Genomic DNA, 23198 nt, shown 5'->3' on the forward strand with positions numbered 1-23198 from the left:
GACAGATGGAACTAAAAATTATCCAGTCGTACGAGAGATATGCTTCGCTCACGCTCAACCAATGAAGAAGAACATGATTTTAAAATTTATTATTCTAATTTGATGCCATATAGTAACATTAAATGGGGAGTATTGGAGGCCAAGCGGTTTAATTGGGTCTGAGTGAGTTATAGCCAGGTTTAAAACCTGTCTGTGACTGTTCGAAATCCTTATTCTGTTCGATAATATCCTCACAAAGGCTAGTGGCCAATGAGAACTGGCAGAATAAGGCATCTCCTTAAAAAAAAAAACTTATTTACTATTCTATAAGTAAATTGTATGTATTATAATTTTTTTATTTCGATAAAATTGTTAATATTAAATTAACTATTAAAATTAAATGTATTAAACGAGAACTAAACCAACCTATCAGTGAACATTGCAGACAGATCATGAATACTCAGTCTGACCATTAGTATTAGTATTTAAAAGGACACGATCTCTAACAGGTGGACTATAACCTTTTGATTGTATTAGCTATGACCTAATTAAAATCCTGACAGCGAGGTGAAGATGGTATCCATTAGTTCAAATTCACGCAAATATATATTTTAGTTTTTCTAATTTTCTTTTTTTTTTGTCATCGTTATAACAAATTCGCAGTGATTTTGAAAAAATGGCTTTGAAGTATGGAGAAAGATACTGTATAATCTAAGACGGATAATATATTAATATTAATTTAACGAAGGATCCCAGAAGGCAAGTTTCCTAATATTGTCTAATGTGATGACCCGATGACCCACAGGTCTGATATGTTAATTAACGATTCAGTACAATGCTTTGGAGAGTTTAGTGTATATCTTGCGCCATACATCAATGAGCAGGTGCTAATGCAGGATTGTATGTTACAGAACGCCTGAAAGCATTGTCAGACTACAACAAGAATGCTCTTGTAAGTACCACCTCCAGCTACAATACTCACATCCATGTATATTTAATAGTGTATTAAATAATGTTGTTGATGTCTGTGCAGTTCACAAACTGTGATATTAACGGTAGATAAATGTGTTGACGGCTAATTAACTATAGCTAAACCATTTTACAGCGTTACTTTTACACTTAAAATAAGTATATTATTAAAAGTTTATTACTATGATTATTTTTAAACTATGAGTGCTTGTGTTTCGACAATGTCAATGACTGAACTGCGAGGAAAGAACAGTTGTCTCATACTCAGATTTCGGCAGTGGAGGAGGTGAGATGACCCGTCATAAAGCCCTATGTAGTAGTGCACAGTTTAAATTGTTACGGTATAATTTGACTCGCCCTAAGACGTTACCGTGTCCCAGCACTGCACTGTATGGTCTAGATATCTGTTTTTGTTTGTATCGTCTCCTTTACCTCGTGTATAAGCGTTTTGATCATATCAATATAACAGGAATATCATCATCCATCATCCTTACGGTGCTTCTATCAATTTGTATATATTGTAAATAGATGGAAGAACTGTCTAGGTCTAACTTTGTGTCTTTTATAAAACCATTTTTTCATCAATGCGTTCGTATTAATCATCCTTAAATCTCATTAAACTTTAGATTGTTCCTTTAACTCTATGGAAATTGGTTTTAGAGATTTGTTTAAAGGATGTCGTTATTAGAACTGCCGAATCCTTACCAAAGTTCCCTTATGGTGATGTAAAGAAACTCGGATGAAAGTACCCAAGTAGCACAAGGAGAGCTACTACGGCTGGGGAAAGCGGTAGAACTAGAGGACCAGTAAACAGGTGCATTAATAGAGCAGGCAAGGCCAAACATGCCAGCAGCAGATCTGCAGTTTACTCTCTAATCTACACAGTCGTGTCGTCTTACCCAGTTCTATCAACTGGGTGTGAAACCTTGTCTACACGTGCGATTAGTTCGGAAGTAATACGAAGAGACACGAATGGAATAAACCCGATATTACCCGAACAGCATTATAAAGAAAGACAGTGCTTCCCTCGCCGATAAAACCGTCTGCTATACACTTTTAATGACAGTTTTAACATATTTTTAACGCAAGTCTGATTAATTTGCACACGGCTTTTTACGTTGAAATACTTTATAAATGTCATACTGTTAAATATGTGCGGGGATTTGTAAGTCTATAATGTTGTTTGGTACATTTTCAATTAATCCATTTATTTTCCAGCAACTTCGTTGCGTTTCCGGTCAGCGTGATGTCGAATGTAAGGAAATGTATTTATTATAAGTCCCGATAAAAAGGTTGGGATTGTTTATGTATGGTAGACTATTGGAAATTCTCTGTTGTCAGAGTTTTAGTATTGTTTCTTTAAGTCGTATTATATACGACAGGATGTATTGGAAGCTATTGTCCAAAATCAAATTAGAGGTAAATTTACGGTAAAAAAAAAAAAAAAAAAAAAAAAAAAAAAAAAAAAAAAAAAAAAAAAAAAAAAAAAAAAAAAAAGTAGGTTTTTCATGGGTGTAATTAATGTGTAGTTCTTTATTGTTTTAAAATATTAATCACCAGATTTTGTTAGTTTGTGATGATGTAAAAATCAATATTTCAATGTTTTCGTAATTATGTTTCACTATAATGCGATTATATGTAAAAAGATTTTTTTTAGAATACCATTTATTGTGTTTATTGCAAAGCATATTTGCACTCTGTAAACAGGCAATTAATCACTAGTTTCCAGTGATATTACGACATACATTTGAGTAATATGATTCTATTGATGCACAAATTTCTTTGTCCCATGCAGCTCAGCATTATTGTTATGGCTGCGGCGCGGCAGCTCAAAGCGAAGCTCTCTGACATAATGAGAGGACGATGAAGGGAGGGGCGTGGGGATGACGAGCAGGGGATGTCCCGTTATCACCTTTCCCCTCGTCAACGACAACGACGGATCTGTCACGTCGCACGACGACGACGTCCTCCTATTGTGCTCTACATGCACCTTCTCACTGCGTCATTCTGTCATTGAAATCATGTTTTTCTCTTGCGTTGAGCACGCGACAAAGCCGCTATTGTGGACCCGGACCGCGCAAACACAGCCGTGTCTCTGCCAGTTGTTTTGTGTCTAATCTTTCACCTTCATACATCAGCCGGCAAACACACTAAAAGAATGAAACTTGTTTTTCTTTCGTCTGCAACAAGAGTGTGTGTAATTTTAAGGTAACACATAACGCTAATGTCTACAATCACTCGCTACTTGTGTGTACATCTTTATACTCGACATTTCAACGGAAATTGTTTGTTTTATGGAACTGAAGTAGTCGAGGAGCTAAGAGTATTTTATTTGTATGAGGACACAATCAAATTTTTCGTGAAATCGAAAGAGGACATTTTCCCAAGAATAAAATAGTGGTCCGGAATGCTATTTATGGCAGAGGTTAAAAATGGGTGCATATCAAAAGGGTTAAAAATACCAAACCACTATTTTAATCAGATCATTATTTTAGCATGACACACTTGAAACGAATGGTCAGATAAATTACCAATTAAATTAGTGTCAGCCAACCATATGGCTCTGAGTGCCTTTGTATTGTTAGCTGACAGTGATATAAATATGGTTTGAGAAAAGCTAAGAAATATCGTCTGGTTTTTGAATACTTTTCCTGATACTGGATTAATTGCTTACAGGAAATTTCTCGGTTGCAAATTGGCTCCCGGTTTCTGTACTATAAGCTACATCATACTTCACGTGAGGATCAAACAGTTTTTACAGAAGACTTCAGTTGGAAACATGATGTAAATTCAACTTTTGTAATGTGATTTAATGACGTAGGTATTATACAGTATTCATCATAAGCTTCTTAAAATTGCTTGTGATGTTAGATTTAGTACATATAATATCGTTGGTAATAATTTGTTAAAATCGTTATCTAATAAGTTACCTACTGCAACATCTAAAGGTTATAATTTTTTTAATCAATGACGAGTTAAAATTAAAAATAACAGAAAAAACAACGCAGGTTATTTAATATCTCCATTGCAATTGCTTCGAAGTGATAACAAAGGGGTAAAGGGATAAATAATTGCAGAAGAAAGGAATCGATAGAGAGGCCGCTGGTACCTGCAACACTGAAAGACGTAGCCAGCGGGGGGTCCAAGGGAGTGCGGACCCCCCAAATTTGCAATTGTTTTTTTATTAAACTATTATTATCATTAAAATAATTCAATATTACTGACATGTACTGCTGAAAGATCGGTACATTTTATTGTTTCTGATTACTGACTCATATTCAAAGTTATGTGAATTTTATGATATAAAACGTTGTTATAGCTGCTGTCTATTACATTCACACAATTTGATCCAAACCCGGTAAATGTTTCCAGTGTCAGTGTTAGCTTACTGATAAATATTGAATCTCCTAGCCAGGTTTATTATTGATACTTTCTGTCTGTAAGGTCATGGCCTCACGTCTTGTGAAATTGCTTAAATGACTTGTTTGAAAGGAGTTTTTGTGATGCAGAAGAGTGCCGTTCGCTGGATTAGTGTCCTCAGTGTACAGATGAGCCGCAGCGATGTGTTGTCCGTAAAGTGTATTAAGTTTAATTTTTCTAATAACTTTATATCAGTGTATAATCTGGAATATTCAACTTTTAAGTTACGGAATCGTAAGTAGTGTATACGTCATATCAAGTCTTTTGGTACCTTAACACCATTCAAGTGGATTTCAAAAGTCCATTTATTGTGTATGATCGAACATATATGCAATAGTCTTGATGCATTTGTTAAATACTGTAACAGTGAATGCAGGTTTATATTCAAATTAAAAACATTTTAATAGTAATAAGTTTTATGTCGGATTTTGAGCAAAACCCGATGGGCAAAGTTACGATTGTATGTATTTAGATGAGATAAGACTGGTTAGAATTTTTATGTTACTTACTCTTATATTAGATAAAGACGTCTGACTTCTTTCAAAGCAATGCATTTTCTCTACGAGTGTTTTCTGTTAGAATTTGAAGAATTATAGCTTTACAACTTAGTATTCTCCATTTATAGTTAGTTGTCAATAACGTATAAGAGTGTATAGTTTACTTTAATATAATAAAAATCAACTGTGCATATTCGTTTTATATTGCTTATGTTCGAAATAACACTGTCATCCCCGACATGAAATTACGAGTACGCCCTGTTACGTAGCATTCGTGTACATGTCATCCTTAGTTGTCAGTGAGAGATTGACAAGTGTATACATACATATCTTCGTAGCTCACATGTGTTCACTGTTAGTTAGTTCCAGCAGGTTTGGTAGTTGTAGTTGGTTGGTAAGGACGGGTTGATGACACGTGTGGAGGAGGAGGAGGAGGAGGAGTAGGAGAAGCAGGAGGGGGAGTAAAACCCGTTACCCTTTGTTCTATCCCAGGACTTTCCATTTCTCACAGCTCAGACCTAGGACGGGGAGCTTGAGCGCAAAAACTTGTTTGGCGTTCTGGCAATCCTCTAAACTTATTGTTGATTTTGGTATTGAAGGTCCTTAAACATTTAAATCGAAACTCATGCCAATTTGCGTTATACGGCATTACTCAGCATGGTACTCGGGCGTTGACAGTTTCATAACTCGAAGTAGTTATTGTTGTTATGTTGTAATATTAATTCTAATTATTTGGAAATATTCTCTGGACTCTTCGTTACTCGTTCCTAATGCAATATACGTAGTTGCTGAAGGGGTGTGGTAGGGTGGGGTGGGGTAGTCAATCTGCGACGCTGGTCAAAGTTGCTTCCCTAATGAGATGCAGATTGCGCCGATTGTCACTTTTCAATCAACCTTTTGTTATCCCGGTAATCCAAGCCATTTCTATCTCTATACCGTGTATGGTTATACATTGGCACTCTGAATTGTTCATATATTTATATGAATAGCCCAGTAAATTTTATTTGAAAGCTAACGGTGCTTAATGTAATGAGGCTATTATCCTGTAAGATGTATTAATATAATTACAAATACTAACTCAATTCAATCTTCTAAAAACGCAGTGTTTAAATCTGATAAAAATTACAACACTCTTATTTTTTCAAAATAAGTACTGTATTACCTAACGTTTTGCAAACAAAAATTGTTCTTGCCAAAACATTATCCATATTTTTCTAAATTTTACGTTATTGGATCAACTTCATTACTAAAGCGTTGAACATAATAAGTTTACATCATCATATTTTTATAAACTTAATACCAAATTGGAGATCGTCATTATGAACTAGCCTTTTTAAAACTTAATCTACAATCTTCATAAGCTCAGAATTGTGTGTTAGAGCTACCTTTAAGGACCCTGCCTTGACGTTACCCCCAGAAATACAATGTTTAACCTCATGCACTTTTTAAGTGTTATTATTTATAATTGTTCAGTATGTAAATAATGAAGTTCAAAGAAGTTTGACATTTTACTGAATAACTATTAGAAATATCGATAACATTTAGAAGGTGTTTAGATCCGTACTAATTACACGTTTAAAGCGATACATCTCACATGATTCTAACTACTAAATAAGGTCCTAAAAGTGTGCACGAGGTTTAACATTGTTCTAACGGGGCTAGAATAAAAATTCCCCCCCCACCCCCCGCCAACTACGGTCAAAGGATCACATAAAGCCGAATACCCTAAGTGTCCCATAAAATTAATCGTTAATATGATTTTGATAAAACCTTTTAAACGTTAGACGTATTATTTCATAACTACATGTTTTGGCTAGTTTTCTTTTTAAATTTAGTAAGAAAAAAATAAACGTCATCGATGCACATTAGGAGCACAGTCGATGATTGACAGGGCAGCCAGACCATCAGGGGGCCTGTGGGTGCGCGTGCGGGAGTGCTTGGGCTGTCGAGGACTCGTAATCCTTCATGTTCAGGAACCACGGGGTTCACTTTTGAGAGATTGTTGAAGCTCCAATGTACATATTTGTACTACAGCAAAATATTGTATTTATTAAAGAATATTTAGATTGAATTAAATGTCAAGTGATTCGTCTCCTGTGTTTTATAACGTCAACTATAGAAACTGACCATCGACCACTGCTTACATTAAAAATCGTTTTGACGTAGATGGTAGGCATTCAATATTATACTAGCTACTCTTTTGTAATAAATTAGATGTACATTTCAGTTGTTTTAATCGCTTAACGAGGTTTAAAGTATAATCGTTTGTATCTGTAAAACCTTCCTACTCAATCACCCTGAATATATCTTTTTTATGAACTTAAATGAGTTTTACACACAAAGATTCCGTGTCATGGATGTATTCAGTAGAAAGAGGTCAAATACTCGCAATACAGGAAACTCTATATGAGTTGATCACGTGTTTGGTTCCAGTCAGGGCGAACCTCCATGTGTACAGTGCAAATTGTGGCAGTAACGGAATAGTTCAGTATTTTTTTGAGTTAAGTCGTGGTTTTACATAATGACACAACTAAACACATTAAACGTATCTAGGTTAATTTTATTGATGTAATTACATAAATTTAAATATACAAAAGTGGTAATGTAAATAAAAACAAACTCTTTGAACAATAATTAATTATGTAGCCGACCAGAGAAACTTTCAATATGCTTCTTGAAAATAAAAACAACAAAGTAAATAGAGAATTCTTGCTCCGTTTGTGTCGTGCGGTTCCAGTTGGATGGACGAGATTACGGTGTTTTAGTGTCACTTTTCGTAGTTCCGCTCGACCTCGCTGAGAGCAGCACTGTACACTGCGGCTCGCGATAGGTAGGCTGGCCAGGAATCTCATTTATCTGTGACAGTAGCGTGACCGATGGTGCGGGGGGGGGGGAGATCAGCTGTGAGAGTCGATGGGGAAGCATCGATTCCCCCTCTCACTCTCTCTGTAAACAATGCTGGTGTCTGCAATATTCCCAGTCGTCCTCTACTTACCGTAATCTTCGCGCGCGCTCATCAGCTGGTTCTTCACGTGGCTATCACTTGTCAATTGTTACTTTTTTTGTTATTGGGATGTAACTAAATATTTCGTAGGTAGAAAATTACAATTAATTAATCCGAAAACTGTTAATGTTTACATTAATATACGAGATTATTACTAGATACGGTGATGATATGCACTTTTTTCCAAATTGTTTGTATACGTACATTTGTTTTTCGAAAAAATGTTATATATTTCAAAACAGATTTTATTGATTTGTAGGTAACCTTAAAATTTAACGTAATTGTCTGTTTTTATATTATGCTTATACACGGATTTCAATTAATGAATAATGTTCTCTAACTTAATTTCTGTGCGTAGGCCTATAGTTTTTAAATATTTGCACTTTTTGCATTGCTCGTAATAACATTCCCGTGTGTATATATATATATATATATATAATATATATATATATATATATATATATATATACACTTTATATTTATATTATTTACATATAAAATAAAGTGTAATATGTCGTGTTTTAATAAACACGTGTGTATAGTTATGAAAACAATAATAAAATACAACATAAAAATTTACTATTAGATTAAGGTGATTTTATGTAAAAAAGTTTAGTAAAGAAGAATAAAAATGTATAATATTTTTAATTGTGTTGAGGATTGCATTTCCTTAAATCCATGTGGAATGGTGTCTTCAAAATTACAAGGTAATTTAAAATGTATAATATTTATATATTCTTGAAAATATATTTTCTTCGTTATATTATCAAGACAAACCCACAATATTTTATATGTAAAATAAAATTTGAAAAATTAAGAAAATAAAATAATAAATAAATATAAATAATTAAATAATATTAATAATATAATAATATTTTTTATTTTTGTGTTTTATGTGTTTTTATTTTATTTTACTTTTTTAGTATTATTTTCTTTTTTATCTAGTTGTCATATTATGAAACATATATTGATTTAATAATGCAGTTATGCTCTGCCAGAAGAACAAATGCTATCGCAAGGTTGACAACTATGCGACCCGATAAGAGTCTGAGCAGGAGTGACTACACTGAGGACGCCTCAGGGAGGTGGATGGTGAAAGGAGACTCGACACACAAACAATCTCCAAGTTGCATCTTTTTAGGAAGACTATCTTTTCACAAATACATCATCGCATAATCAGTCTAAATTGTATTATTAATTACCATATTTACCAAACAAATAGAGTAACATCCATTTTAAAATTCAAACATTCTATGTCTTACCAACCACTGTTGTAGCTGGTTTAATAAAATCGTTTCTCAGTAGCACTTGAGTGCTTGGTCTGTCGAGGGCTTGTAATTCTTCAGGTTCAGGAACCGCGGTGTTCTCTGTGGAGGAGTTGTATTTACACGCAACAATAAAAAGCAATAATTATTTATAACAATTAGTTATAACAGTTCTAATGTACATATTTTTATTACAGCAAAGTGTTGTAATTATATTAAAGTATATTTAGAGTGAATTTAAATGTCGGCCTTATTTTTAGGATAATTTTCAGATCAAGTGTAGGCAATGCTCGTATTTAATACAAGCAGTACAAGCTATCAGTCGGACTTTTCTTTATGCTACAAGTAGTGCACCTTAACCAACAGACTTGATACGTGATTTCAACTACTTATGTGATCACTGAGATCAGAGTTGCTCTGAACAGAATAAACTTTACGCCAAGGTGTCTGACGGTTGTTATTTATAAACTCTTCATGTACTATTTGAACTGATTGTAATGTAATGGAGGTAAATATATCTCTATTACCAATTATATTCTTAATACGAGATTCTGGACTTTACATTTATTGTTAAACCGTTTATTTGAAGGAAACCTCCCTGTTTAGTGCTATAGTGAATTTAGTGACAATAGCAAAATCGTTTACAAGTTAGGTAATCAATTACTGAACGGCGGCGTTAGCAAAACAGCCTATTATTGAAGAAGCTAACAGAACGTCTCTCGTGTCCCGTGTTTGTGTCCGTAGACAACTCTAGAACGAATTAGGCTGTAGGCTTGAAACTTTGTTTGATTCTTTAATTTTTACATAGGCAAGAAAGAGTTTCATGATGTTTGAAACACCATGTTTGTAAATTTCCTTTTTTTTACAATAATATTCAATCGTTTGACTCAAATTCAATTTTGACCTTGCGTCCTAAAATATGAGCCGGTATAAATGCAGATCTATGTTTGTGTTTTTAAAGGCTCTTACCGATAAAGTTGAAGCCTGCAACATGTTAGTTGACGGGACTGGTTGTAGCAGAGCCGGGATTGTCAGGGGTGGGAGCCGGGGGAGGGCAGGTTGGCCCGGACTGGAAGGGTCCGGGCCGGGAAGGCAAGGGCGAGCACCTGGAGACGGGCCTAGCCCTTAGGTCAGGTGCAGGCCCGGGGGTAGTTATGCCCTAGGTCTCCAGGCGAGCGAGATGCGAGTCCTGTGTACGAACCCCCCCCCTCACCCTTACACCGTCTTCGGCAACAAACTCGAGATCCTATACGCGATTTGAGCTTCTGTTTTACCGGATCTTCATTTGTTAATGTATCCTCTGGAGGTATGCTGTTGTGGTGTTCGTTCTTAGCTGCGGTACGAGGGTGTAAAATGTAAGCCCCCCCCCCATAACTTTGACATATTGTGCATTGTTCCAGTGTTGTGTGTGAAACTTGTGAATGTTACTTCTTCAAAACTGGATTACACATATGTCCAGTGACTAAATGTTGAGTGAAAATTTAAAATCGAGTGTTTATTTAATATCTAAAATACGTGAGTATTTTATCTCCAACATTTGTTTCTTGCAATGCTGATGTTTCCAACATAACATAGCAGTGTATTAGTACGACAGTATTGTAGTAAACGTATTTAACATGATTCTTAGGAATACTATATGACATTAAATGCAAACTTTAAAATCTGTATGTATTAAAATTTTAAATCTATGAATAAAGTGTACAGACGGAAAATGCAGGGAAAGTAATATTTTTATTTGTTATGTTATACTAAATGTGTACTTACAGTTACAGAAATCACTACCGGTACTTAAAGTTTAAAAAATATACGTTTCATAATACTTTAGGCTACAATTATCCTTAATTATAATTAGACTAAAGTTACTAACATATCATTTTGAATTTATTATTTAATCTGCCGTTAATAAAAATAATGTATTACACTTAACAAAAAAGACTAGTTCTATATATTCTACTCTTTCTTCGTGTTTACTTATTAACATGCAAAAATATGGTGAGCAAAGTATTTGTCAAAAAAGAAGTTTTATCTTATTCATTATAAGATACCAAAATAAATAAAATATTTTCGATCTTTGAATGGATATACTTAATTTGGTAATTCCACCAGGCCTTTATGGTTATGTAATTGTTTTATTTTCAAGTACTGTAAAGATACAAACCATCTCATATGTGAAAAATATAAAGTTCTCTATAATGGCTGTAGTAATCTTATGTAAGCTATAAACTGCATCTTCTTAAAAACCAACTAAAAATGGTTTTATTTTTCGTTAAAAAATAAAAATAATACTGCAATTAAAGTAGAAAGATATTCGTATATGTGGGGTTTATGAATACGCTGGTAATCTATTCACAATACGGCGTATATGTCAAACTGGCATCCTTCCAGTCGCAATATCAGCCTGTGTGGTTACCCCGCGTGGGAGTTAGTAGTTCATACGGTAATCTTGTGCCATTTTGTGTCACTGTACTTTTTACAATCAATAACGTTATGTCTCCAACTAGTTATTAAATATTTTAAAACTGAGATTAATTTTTTAAATAAAAAAAATACTGTTATTAGATACAAAAAGAAGACCCTGATTGTAGCCTAGTAAAGAATTAAATTACACGTAGGCCATAATATTCTTGGTAAATTAAAGAGCCGTTATGCGATAAACCGTGTTTAAAAAGTAGCTGAGAATTGTCTGAGTGCGTGGGTTATCTGATTATTAAATAGTAATAAAAAGAATTGTGCACAACTTTGTTTATACCAGTTGCATAGCCTACTCTGAAAAGGATTCATGTAAATGGAAAAGGGTATTTCCAATGTACTCTGAGAACGTGCCAACCAAAACTGTACAGTTATTATGTTTTCTTTAATTTATCGGGGACTTTAATTACATTTGATGAATTCAGAATTGTGAAAATTCACTTAGTGGTAATATTAATTGAATAATAAATTAAAGAATTTTCATACGGACCATAAAAGTACTCAATTGTTTCAGTATTGTGTAATAAACGAAAAATAAATAAACATTTTACATTGCTTTGGGAAATAACACAGATAATAAACCTAGTTACTACATTTTGATTAGTAATTCTTTACTTTAACCAAGATATTTCATGCTGCGTACTTTGCATTTAGTAACGTTAATTGCATTCGGCAATCAATATATAAACACCTCATTTTATATTATTTATACTATTGTTGTAAAATTTCCATAAGTGTTTATTTTCAGTTTTATTTACAAAATCAGTATCTGTGTTTTAACAAACATTATGTTTGTTTTCAATGTTTAGATTACTTGTATATATTTTATAACTGGTGATCAAACAATAGTATAAACAATTTTAAAGTTAAGATTTATTGTTAAATGCTGAAAACATTATTTACTCATTCACCAAACAAACTCACATTTTTATATTAAATAACTTTCGTATTAAATACTTGAAATCTGTTAATTCGTACTGTTTTTCTCGCTTTTTTAAAGCCCAATCAGTAGTGTGTGTCTCAAATCAAGTAATTACGGACAATTATTTTAGTAAATATTATGATAATTTAGCGTAAAATTGAAAACCTTTGTTGTTAAGCATCGTCAAGGAATTTTACCTTAAAAATACAAATAAAACACGAACTTTATGTCTGTGCCTGTTTATATTTAAATATTTAATCTGTTTTATTCCAGTTGTATTTAATTGGCGTTGAATCGTTTTCGAACAATCGTTCTCGGTTTTTACAATATAAAATATAATTTTACAGTATTATATATGTATTGAAAGTTTTAGTGCGTACACGAATGCGTACTCGTGAATGCGTACCGCGAGTTTTAATTAAAAAGAACGAATAAAACAGGAAAGTTCAGTTATAAATATTACGAGAGGTAATTCACGTAAAAGCAAAATTAAGAAAGTGCCGAATTAAATTCACTCCGTGAAGAGTAGAACATCCAGTGAAAAGTTCGGCCGGGGAAACAAGCTGGATCTCTTACAACGAGAAACTTGAAACTTTTTACTTCAGCCTTTGACTCCAACTTTAAACCTCTTAGTGTACTATTAGGAAACATTTCCAAATAGTAATTGGAATAAATTAGTGAAGCTCTACGCTTTCGTATCTATTTACCACATTGTTGTCATTTTTTAATTTTGTAATGTTCTATATATTTAGTATCACTATCATTTGAGTGGATAAAACTTATACAAATATTTCGCTGCTGTAACGACGTTCTCATTCATTTAATTCAATCACAAAAAATAATTTTTATTGTCATATAAGTATACAAATTTAGAGTGTTTTGATTTACGAATGATATTTGATTGCAGCGTAAAGTTCAGTAAAAGTGATTATTGGCGACGAACGATTTAAAAGGATAGCGGGAATGCGGAAATTTACCCTCGCTGCGTGTTTACAACGAAATGCGGCTTTACAAAAATTGGCATTGGCCCAGTTGATGTTACTAATGTAAATAAATCATATACATGGTGATGAACACACGGACGTAAATATTGTATTTATGTCGTCTATCTCATAACCATAATTTAGTACCGTAATTTAATTGTAGAAATTAATTTACTATACACCATTACTTAGTCTCGCTTTTATTTCATATTAGATTTTTACTCTTTGTAATTTTATGAATTTAGTTATATGTAAACAGGTAATTTTCTTATTAAAAATAAATATAATCAAGCAGTTATATGAAGACGACAGATCGGTCTATAGTAGGTAACTTTTACAACGTGTAATCATACATTACAGCACCGGGTAAGGGGTTTTTTACTAAATTTGTCCTCACATTAGGGGATTTCACGGAATACACGGGCTTAATGCTTGGAGCTTAGATAAATTAAAAGGGGATAATTTTTGAAACAGCAGTGGCCCTGTCCATCTTACTTATAATGATAAAGAAAATGGTCGAGATGGTAAAATATGAATTTGGTAGAGAGTAGGGTCAGTAACAAAGGGGTGAGAGGGGGGGGGGGTGATTATCAGTATATCACGTAGTTAAACAAAACGAAGGCTCGGAGACCGATAGGTATAGTTTCCTCGTTTGGGTAGAGTCAATACAGCGGCGAGTGCCGTGGAATAGTCCAATAAACTGCCAGCTAAAAACTGTTGCTAACAGCTGTATAGCGAGTTGCCATGGCGATGTGGTTGTCAGGGGGGGGGATAAACTCCCCTCTGCCCCTCCTCCCATCACATATGGAAAGAGCTCAACTAACAAAGGTATCCATCCAACTTATACTTCCCCCGTTATCTGACAAATAACGTACCATTATTCTCGTTCGTGGTAATTGTGACATACAACATTTTATACCTCGTTACACACAATGTAATGTTGCCACATTTTATGTCCATAATTTTAGTTCCGAACACCTAAAATATTTTAATGATCAAGTAAAAAAATGTGTTAAATGATTAATCTGGTAAATAGTGTTCTGTCTGGATAACCCGATGTTCGAATTGTTATGTTGAAAACTACACACTATCTGATGTATATGGTTGTTAATATTACGAGTATAACATGTAGTAATTCAATAAACCACGTACAAAAGTTAAAGCACATAACGCAAATATAGGAACTTAATTTTCAATATTGGATAAGACCGGGCAAATTTAGTTATCATACCACTTTTAGATATGTGAATTGCTCCACAAAACATTCAGTGAAAATCAAGTAACCTTTCTTTTCTAATCACTCATTCTTTTATTGTATGGTTTTTATTGACGATGGATATTTTGAAAGTATAATGTGAAACCGGGTATTAGCCACCGATTAGCTGGAACACTACGTTTCCAAGATTAAGACATACTCTCTTCTTTAGGTGTCAAAAACCATAAATAATAAAATATTGTGGCAACGAACTGCAACTCAAAAACTCAATTTATACCAAACTGGTATACCAACATCATGACGTCGAGACTGGTTAGCATGAACCCACGCGATGAACATACGATGTGCATGTTTATGTATTGGGGGTTTAGACATCTATCTGCACAAGACAATAAATTTCAATTCTCGAAATGCAATGTTATTTTTGTTGTAACATATAACGTTTGCAAATGTCCGAAATATTATTATCCTGTCACTCGTTTTCAAAGCATTTGTTTCAATCAATTTTGTGATCTCGACATTTATATCGAATTTTTATTAATGTATAGACCATGTAAGCTTTATGACTATAACTTAAATGCGAAGTTTTAATTTTGGAACATCTATAAATTTAAACATAATAACCCATGTAGACAAGTATTAAGTATGATCCAATAATCCAAAACCTAAAAATAATATCTATCTCTATTAATTGTTATATTTAAAACATTTAAAAGGTTTAATTGTGAAATTGTAATGTTGAGTGAGCACATTTAACTTTGGTGACGTAAAGTAAAATTGCCTGCTTATTTTTTATATATCGTAAACAGCATTTGTCGCAAATAATTTACTTTTTAAGGTGAGGCTGATCCCCTTTTAAGCCTTCCTAGTTGGTCTTCGTGCTTCCTGGTATGTTCGAGGATCTAATCATACAGGATAAGGGGGAGAGTCGATACATTACATGATTGTGTCTGTGAAATTGGCGTGCACTTTAATTTTAGTGCTAATAGTTATTTTAGAGTTAGTTTAAATTTAAGATAGTTTATCCAATATCGACGTTTGTTAAGGTTCAACAATGAGATAACGATTTAGGTTAAAATTCTAAACTATCGTCAAATCCTTTAAACTAACCTAAACTAATGTAAATTAACGATTGACGTCAATGTTAATGAATTCTGCGAAGTTGCGGGCTAGTGTAAAGTTGGCCAACAATAGTTCGTAGCCAAATTTAACTGGGTTAAAATTAATCTAAACTAACGTTAAATCTTCGTAAACTTCGAATGACATCAGTTGTAATCAATTCTGTGATGTTGTAGGCTAGTGTGAAGTTGGCCAACAATAGTTCGTAGCCAAATTTAACTGGGTTAAAATTAATCTAAACTAACGTTAAACCTTCGTAAACTTCGAATGACATCAGTTGTAATCAATTCTGTGATGTTGTAGGCTAGTGTGAAGTTGGCCAACAATAGTTCGTAGCCAAATTTAACTGGGTTAAAATTAATCTACACTAACGTTAAATCTTCGTAAACTTCGAATGACATCAGTTGTAATCAATTCTGTGATGTTGTAGGCTAGTGTGAAGTTGGCCAACAATAGTTCGTAGCCAAATTTAACTGGGTTAAAATTAATCTACACTAACGTTAAATCTTCGTAAACTTCGAATGACATCAGTTGTAATCAATTCTGTGATGTTGTAGGCTAGTGTGAAGTTGGCCAACAATAGTTCGTAGCCAAATTTAACTGGGTTAAAATTAATCTACACTAACGTTAAATCTTCGTAAACTTCGAATGAAATCAGTTGTAATCAATTCTGTGATGTTGTAGGCTAGTGTGAAGTTGGCCAACAATAGTTCGTAGCCAAATTTAACTGGGTTAAAATTAATCTACACTAACGTTAAATCTTCGTAAACTTCGAATGACATCAGTTGTAATCAATTTTGTGATGTTGTAGGCTAGTGTGAAGTTACCATGCACAATAGGTTATACCCAAATTATACTGAGTTAGGGTCTAAGCTAATGTAAAATATTTTTAAATTAACGAAAACTAACGAGTGACATAAATTTTAATGAATTCTGTAATGATGTAAGGTAGTGTTAAGTATCCTGCAAGAATGACACCAGTATCTCATTTCTAAAACCTAATCAAACGTCGATATTGCCTAAACTAACGGTTCACACTAAAAACGAACGTGTCTGTCAGGATGTGCAGGCTAGTGTGAATTTAGCCTGCAAGAATGGCGTCATAAATAACTCAAAGTTTAAACCTAAAAAAACCGTCGATATTGTCTAAACTAACGATTAACGTTTAATTTAAAACTACAGGCCAACTTCACTGATAAAAAGTGCAACGGTCACAGACAGAATTTGACCCTGCGCTATCGTTAAGGGTGGCGTTGTCACTAGCGAGTAAAGTTGTACGAGTACTTACGGCACCTACTGTCGTTGGTTGTTGCGACAGTCAATGCAAACTCTGTTCAAACACGACAGTAATGTCTCGCAAATGTATACGATTTAGATTGTAATGGCCGATGCCACTCACAAAATTCGTAAACAACTGGTCGACACTGCTCTGTAATTCTCATGTACAACCGTCCGACACTGATTTCGACAGCGCTCGTGAGAGCTTTTACACCCTTTCAGATTAACAACATTTTACTGTCGGATATAAAACTTGCGAAACTTTTTGTCAATGCAATCACAGCTTAACTCAGATCCAAAGTCCGACATCTTGGATCGCTCGGAAATCGATTATCTCTCATTTAGGCATACACAGGAAAATACTCGAACTTGTTTGCACTGATACCAACTTATACCGCGCATTGTAATTCTATGTGATATATGATTAAACGTCCATAGTTGAAAGTTTTTCATAAAGAATGTAGGTAGTACTAGAATATAAATAATGATTTGGATTCTAGTGATTTCGTATTTGGCAACTCCATTTCGTGAGTCATTGTTGTTCATATCTTTACTCTTTAAATTTTCTAAATTATTTGGATTTTCAGAGAAATGTGGTTGGAACGCTTAGACGCTTCAAAATTAAAGTTAATTTAATTAAGTGAAAATTAGCGTGTGTTCAAAAATTATAACATTTAGTTTTAGTATTATTTATACGGCTTATTAGTTTCTGTTGACCATCGTATGTGGAAAGTAAGGGGTTTGAATTGTGATTGGACAGTGTATAGGTTATCGCGACGCACAGCGTGGCGTGGCGGGAGCGCGAACTAATCAGCTGTTGGGCTTGTCGGCCGCGTGACCCAGATAATTTAATACAACACCACACGTTTTCCCCTCATTCTTTACCACTCTTATAGCAACGCAACATGTCAGTGTTTCTCAGCCCAATTATAATCTAATTTGTATCATCTATATGTATTAATTGACAGAATTAATATTAGCTATTCACTTAAATAAGGACTAGAAATATTTCGATTTTTCCATATTTTAATTTGGAATTAGATTGTATTGGGATTTGTTTTTCACTAGAGTATCGATAAAATAATTTTATTATTTTCCCTGGCATGTGTTTGATTATGAAAAATCATGTTTTGTTACGTAGTTGGGCCTTCCAATTACTAGTTTATAACTGTTTATTAGTGCCATATTGTACATGACTAAACAATTATTTGCTTTCATTTCTGATGGGGAGGAGCTAACAGAATAAAGTTTGATGCAAATCTAAGGAAATGTGGAAATATAGATTATACATTCTATAGGATATAATTGGTGCGTTTATAACATCTTTTTCATACGTTTGATCAATAAGTTATTTCACTTTCGTTATTACCGTAGATTTTTCACGGAGTCACGGGAAACAAACGTTATCGGTAAATAACATTGGTGAAAGTGTTAATGGTTTGAAATAAGCGACTTTTTCACAAAGCTGTAAAAGTTAGTATTGTTGTTTGATTGTTTTCAAAAGTAAATCGTTGCTACATTTTTTGTAGTCATATATTGACTGTGTCTGTACGTATGTAAAGCTTAAAACATATCCATCATGAGTTTCTGACATTATGGGTTTTCAATGTTGTATTGTCATTGTCTTTGTACTATGAGTAAAATTGTGATACCTTAAGTATAAAATAAATAATTTTTGGAATTGGTATACATAAAAAAAATGTGTACTGTATGTCCACAACTTGAGATTGAGGTCTGGTGTGTAGGTGTACCTAATAATTTTAGTAGATCAAATTTCAGTTTCAAATGTAACGAGGGTGTTGGGAAACAGTAACACGGAAGTCAAAGATACTGAAACAACAACGTTTATGATCTTGATGTTGGATATCCGTGCTGGAATATAAAATCCCCGACAATTCCTCAAGCCCAATGCTCAATAAGAAGTGAGGATTAATGTGATAAAGGAATTATGAAATCTGACGATTTATGGCCCAGGAGGAAATTCTAGGGTGTTGAAAGGTGCAGGAAGTCCGTCTGAGGAATTCAGGACTTAAAAGCTTAAGTAGCCTATATGTGGAATCAGGTGAATGATCGGCTAGGAGAATAATCTATGAGTCAGTAGCTCAGTGGAATTCTGATAAAAATCACGACAATAAAGAAACTTAAAGAATGTGTTATTCAGAGACCAATGAACATAAAATATGGATAGCTTAAACATCTAAAGAAATAGGAGTTCATATACGATAAAAGCCCAGGGGATCATAATATTAATCCGCAAAAAAACGTAAAGTTTCGTGTAATTAACCATTTGTTCGCTATGACCTTTGCAATCCTCTGGCCATGTGTGGACAAATCAGGCATTCATCGCATTCCTAAATTTTAGCAATCCTAATGTTGCTTAGTGCTATGGTGAGGTTGGTTTTTTATTACCGTCTAACCCCTTTGCATGGTGAAAATCTGATCACTATTCCGGCTGAAATATCCAAAGCGAGTTTTGAAACATCAGATGATTCTTCCGAATAAAGCAGTTCTTGGTAATTATTTGGAATGGTGGCTGGAGCGCTGCGCTTCGGAGAGGTTCCGCTGAGCCATTAAGCCGCGTTGTAGCTCTAGAAGAGCGATGATGAAAAGGCGGCTTTTCTGCGTAACCCTCAGAGCAACCCCTTCCAAACTTCTCCAGCTCTCTCCTCACCACACCTCGCCCTTCCCCCCTTCCAAGCCAACAAGCCGCCTAATGTTGTTCAAGAGGGTCACCAGTAACTTCGTTACTGTCATAATATACGATTAATCTTCCCATATTTTATAAAAATTTGTAATTTTTCAAATTTACTAATTAATGATGTGACCTGTTTGATTAATCATAAAATTATCATATCCCGAAGTTTTATTGGATACAGTAATGAAATCGATGCCCTTCAACTGGTCCGCATCATAATGGATTGTGACCCAATCTAGGAATGTTGAGTAATATCTCTCTTCACACTATAACCACACTATTATTGATTTTGGTGACTATTGAGTTCGGAGAGAATGATCATGCAATAAGCTCAGTGTCGCATAAAACTTGAATATAAATACTTAAATGATCAATTTATTTGCTAGAAAATTAATTTGTCGTAACAGTGTTTGAAATAGTAACAATTAATTGTTATACTATTTTGTTTATTGTTACACAAAACAATTTATGATTTAGGTTAATAATTAGAATGTTAATGGAGGTTTGTTCTGATTTATTATTAGAACGTATGCAGCCCTCTGCAAGATACGTCAACGCAGTAGTTTACAATGTTGCGAATATTGCAATATTTAATAGATAATTTAATATTATAGGTAATTATAAATTGGTACTTTTGTTTGCCTCTGAGTTTCTCGCCAGGAACCAAAATCTTATCACTTAAAATCGAGAATTATGTATAAAGGTGAGACATTAAGGGAAAACCAAACGAAAACAGTTTTTGAGAAGAACGAAGTGGATGAGTTAAGTCCGTAAGAGGCTCGGCGCGGCGCGGCGTAAAGAATGTTTAACAGCTGTAGGTCGGTTGTCATAGCAACACAGGGACGATATAGTCACCCCCCCCTCGCCACCCCTTAAATCTACCACCACATGGCGATATACGTTTAGTCAACCTTTACCGGACGTCTTACGTCAGCTTATCGTTCCGGAATCCGGGATCCGGGTTCGAATCTTAGTTCGCGCGTGATTCTTTTATCTGAAAATATCAAATCAAATCAAATCAGTTTTTTATTGCCGGAACATTATACAACGCATGGCAAATGTCATATTTTTACTGGCTAAAATTTTTGTCAAACACACCACAAGAAATCTCATTCAAACATACAATTTTGCAAACGTACCTACATCCATTCATTCACCAATTAATTCCCACTTCCAGCGACGAATTTAGTCAGTCTTTTTAATTAGTGGTCTTCCAATCATAAGCAAAAAACTCGTCAACATTATAAAATGTTTGTGACACTAAAAAGCGTTTCAAACGAGTTTTTAACACTTTGAGTGTTGAAGTGTTTTTAATTGAATCTGGTAACTTATTGACGAATTGAACACCTGCCTGTGAAGGCAAGCGTTCATAAACCACCGTTCTGTGTCTACCAGTTCGGTAGTTATCTCTGCCTCTAGTCTCATACACATGTATGTCTCGGCCTTTCGTCATGGCACATTTAGACATACAAAACAGAGTTGTTTCCAAGATGTAGAGACTGGGCAGCGTCAACAGTTGCAAATTTTTGAAGGCTTCCTTGCACGACTCTCTAAATTTCAACTTAGCGATAATGCGGATCGCTTGTTTTTGCAGCTTGAACACTCTCAGGAATTGATTGTTTACTTACTTACAAGCTCACCACAACACCAGCCCGTAAGTGAGGTGGGGGTAAATCAAGCCATAATACGCCATCATCAGAACTTGAGTCGGGCAGTATTTGGCTAGAGACCTCAAAACATAAATGCCTGAGGCCAATTTGGAGCAAACGTGGTCGATGTGATCGTTCCAAGCCAACCCTCGATCTAGGTATATTCCCAGGAATTTCGAACAATATACTTCTTCCAGCATAGTGTCAGCCAACATAACAGCTGGCTCGTCATGACTATCTACTGGTCGTAAAGCAAAATTTATAAAATTGGATTTTGCAGAATTTGTTTTAAGATTGAAGCTGTTAAAATTTTGGACACAGTTGTTGATTTCAACAAAACTCTGCTGTACCAGAGTCTATTTTGATTTGTTAGTGAAACGGAGAGTCGTGTCATCAGCATACTGCACTAGTCTTCCGTGCAGAAGTGATGAACCTACATCATTGACATAGATCAGGAAGAGAATTGGACTGAGAATTGAGCCCTGTGGGACACCATAACTCACATTGGTTCAGATAATTTATTTGAAATCTGGACACTTTGAGTTCTGTGGCTTAGAAATGATCTGAGCCACTGGAGAGGCACGCCTCGGATGCCATGAGATTCAAGTTTGTCAAGCATTGTAACATGGTCAACCAATATATTTCCCGAGGCTAGCCTGAAGTAATTTAATGTATCAGACTCACATAAAACTTCAAAACAATCTTAGAGAGAATTTTATATTGATTTAATAACTGCGATTCGGAGATGAAATTTGTAATAATAGCAAGAATAATATTTCTAACTTGATGTACCTTCTCAATGATTGTGAAGATTATTATTCCTTAATATTAGAAACATACCGACTTTTCCTATAATCGGCATAGCCGTTGTATGTCCAATAAGACACAAAACGTCATTTTAACGATCACGTTTCTGTTCCTTCTTGACTTACACAAAGAAGAATCGTTTAACTTATGTTATTTCTACCGATAGCTTTCTATCTGACCAGAATATATTAATAATAATGTCAACAATTTTAATGTTTAGTCTGTAAAGAAAGCATTAACTGGAATCATAAATAGAAGTTCACTCTAAAAGTGCAATTATTTGTAAACGGGTTTCTACTAGTTGACAGCATCTAGTCAATCTATTTTTGAAATTAAGTGAAAACTATTGATGAATCTGATCATCAATTTCGGCTGCAAAGAAAATCGACGACCCCGCTAACGTTTTTTTCTTGTTGAAGAATAGCCAGGATAGCGTACATAGCCAGATCAGGTTAATAAGGGAGTGCTGCATTGTTTAGATGCATTTTAGGAAAAATAGCAGTGGAAGTAGATGCACCGGAGCAATGCAAAACTAAACCCTTAATGGTCAAGTCCTGAATAACTTCTGGCAAGCATTGTTGAGTATACCAACTTGCTGTAATAGTCCTTTGTCCCTACAGCTTAACATCCTTCACCAGTCCCGTACTCCTAAAGATTACTTTCCTCACAGATTGCTGTTTCTTGAGAGTTGTGGGAGATGGCCCGTCTTAACATACCTCGCGACTCTCTTTTCGAATAACGTCATAAAATGTGAATTGCGTCTCATCACCACTGACTATATTGGAAATAACCCTATGACCACCATTATAAAGCAGTTGGAGTGCCTGTTGATTCTCACACGCTCAGCTTTTGTTCATTTGTCAGATCGTGAGGTGCCCAACAGGAAACTATTTTTTGACTTAAATATTATATTATTCAATATTATT

The 23198-nt window shown here is 34.4% G+C and overlaps 1 protein-coding gene across 2 annotated transcripts in view; it reads left to right on the forward strand.

Moving 5' to 3' along the window:
• Positions 1-23198, forward strand: part of LOC124362540 — a 412553-nt gene that overhangs the window by 341354 nt on the left and 48001 nt on the right. For both annotated transcript variants that reach the window (XM_046817139.1, XM_046817140.1), the window contains exon 3: positions 891-931. The gene's annotated coding sequence lies outside the window, so the exon portion shown is untranslated. The remainder of the gene's footprint in view (positions 1-890; positions 932-23198) is intronic.

Source organism: Homalodisca vitripennis, chromosome 5 (genome assembly GCF_021130785.1).
Source record: "Homalodisca vitripennis isolate AUS2020 chromosome 5, UT_GWSS_2.1, whole genome shotgun sequence".
In the NCBI taxonomy this organism is placed as follows: domain Eukaryota; kingdom Metazoa; phylum Arthropoda; class Insecta; order Hemiptera; family Cicadellidae; genus Homalodisca; species Homalodisca vitripennis.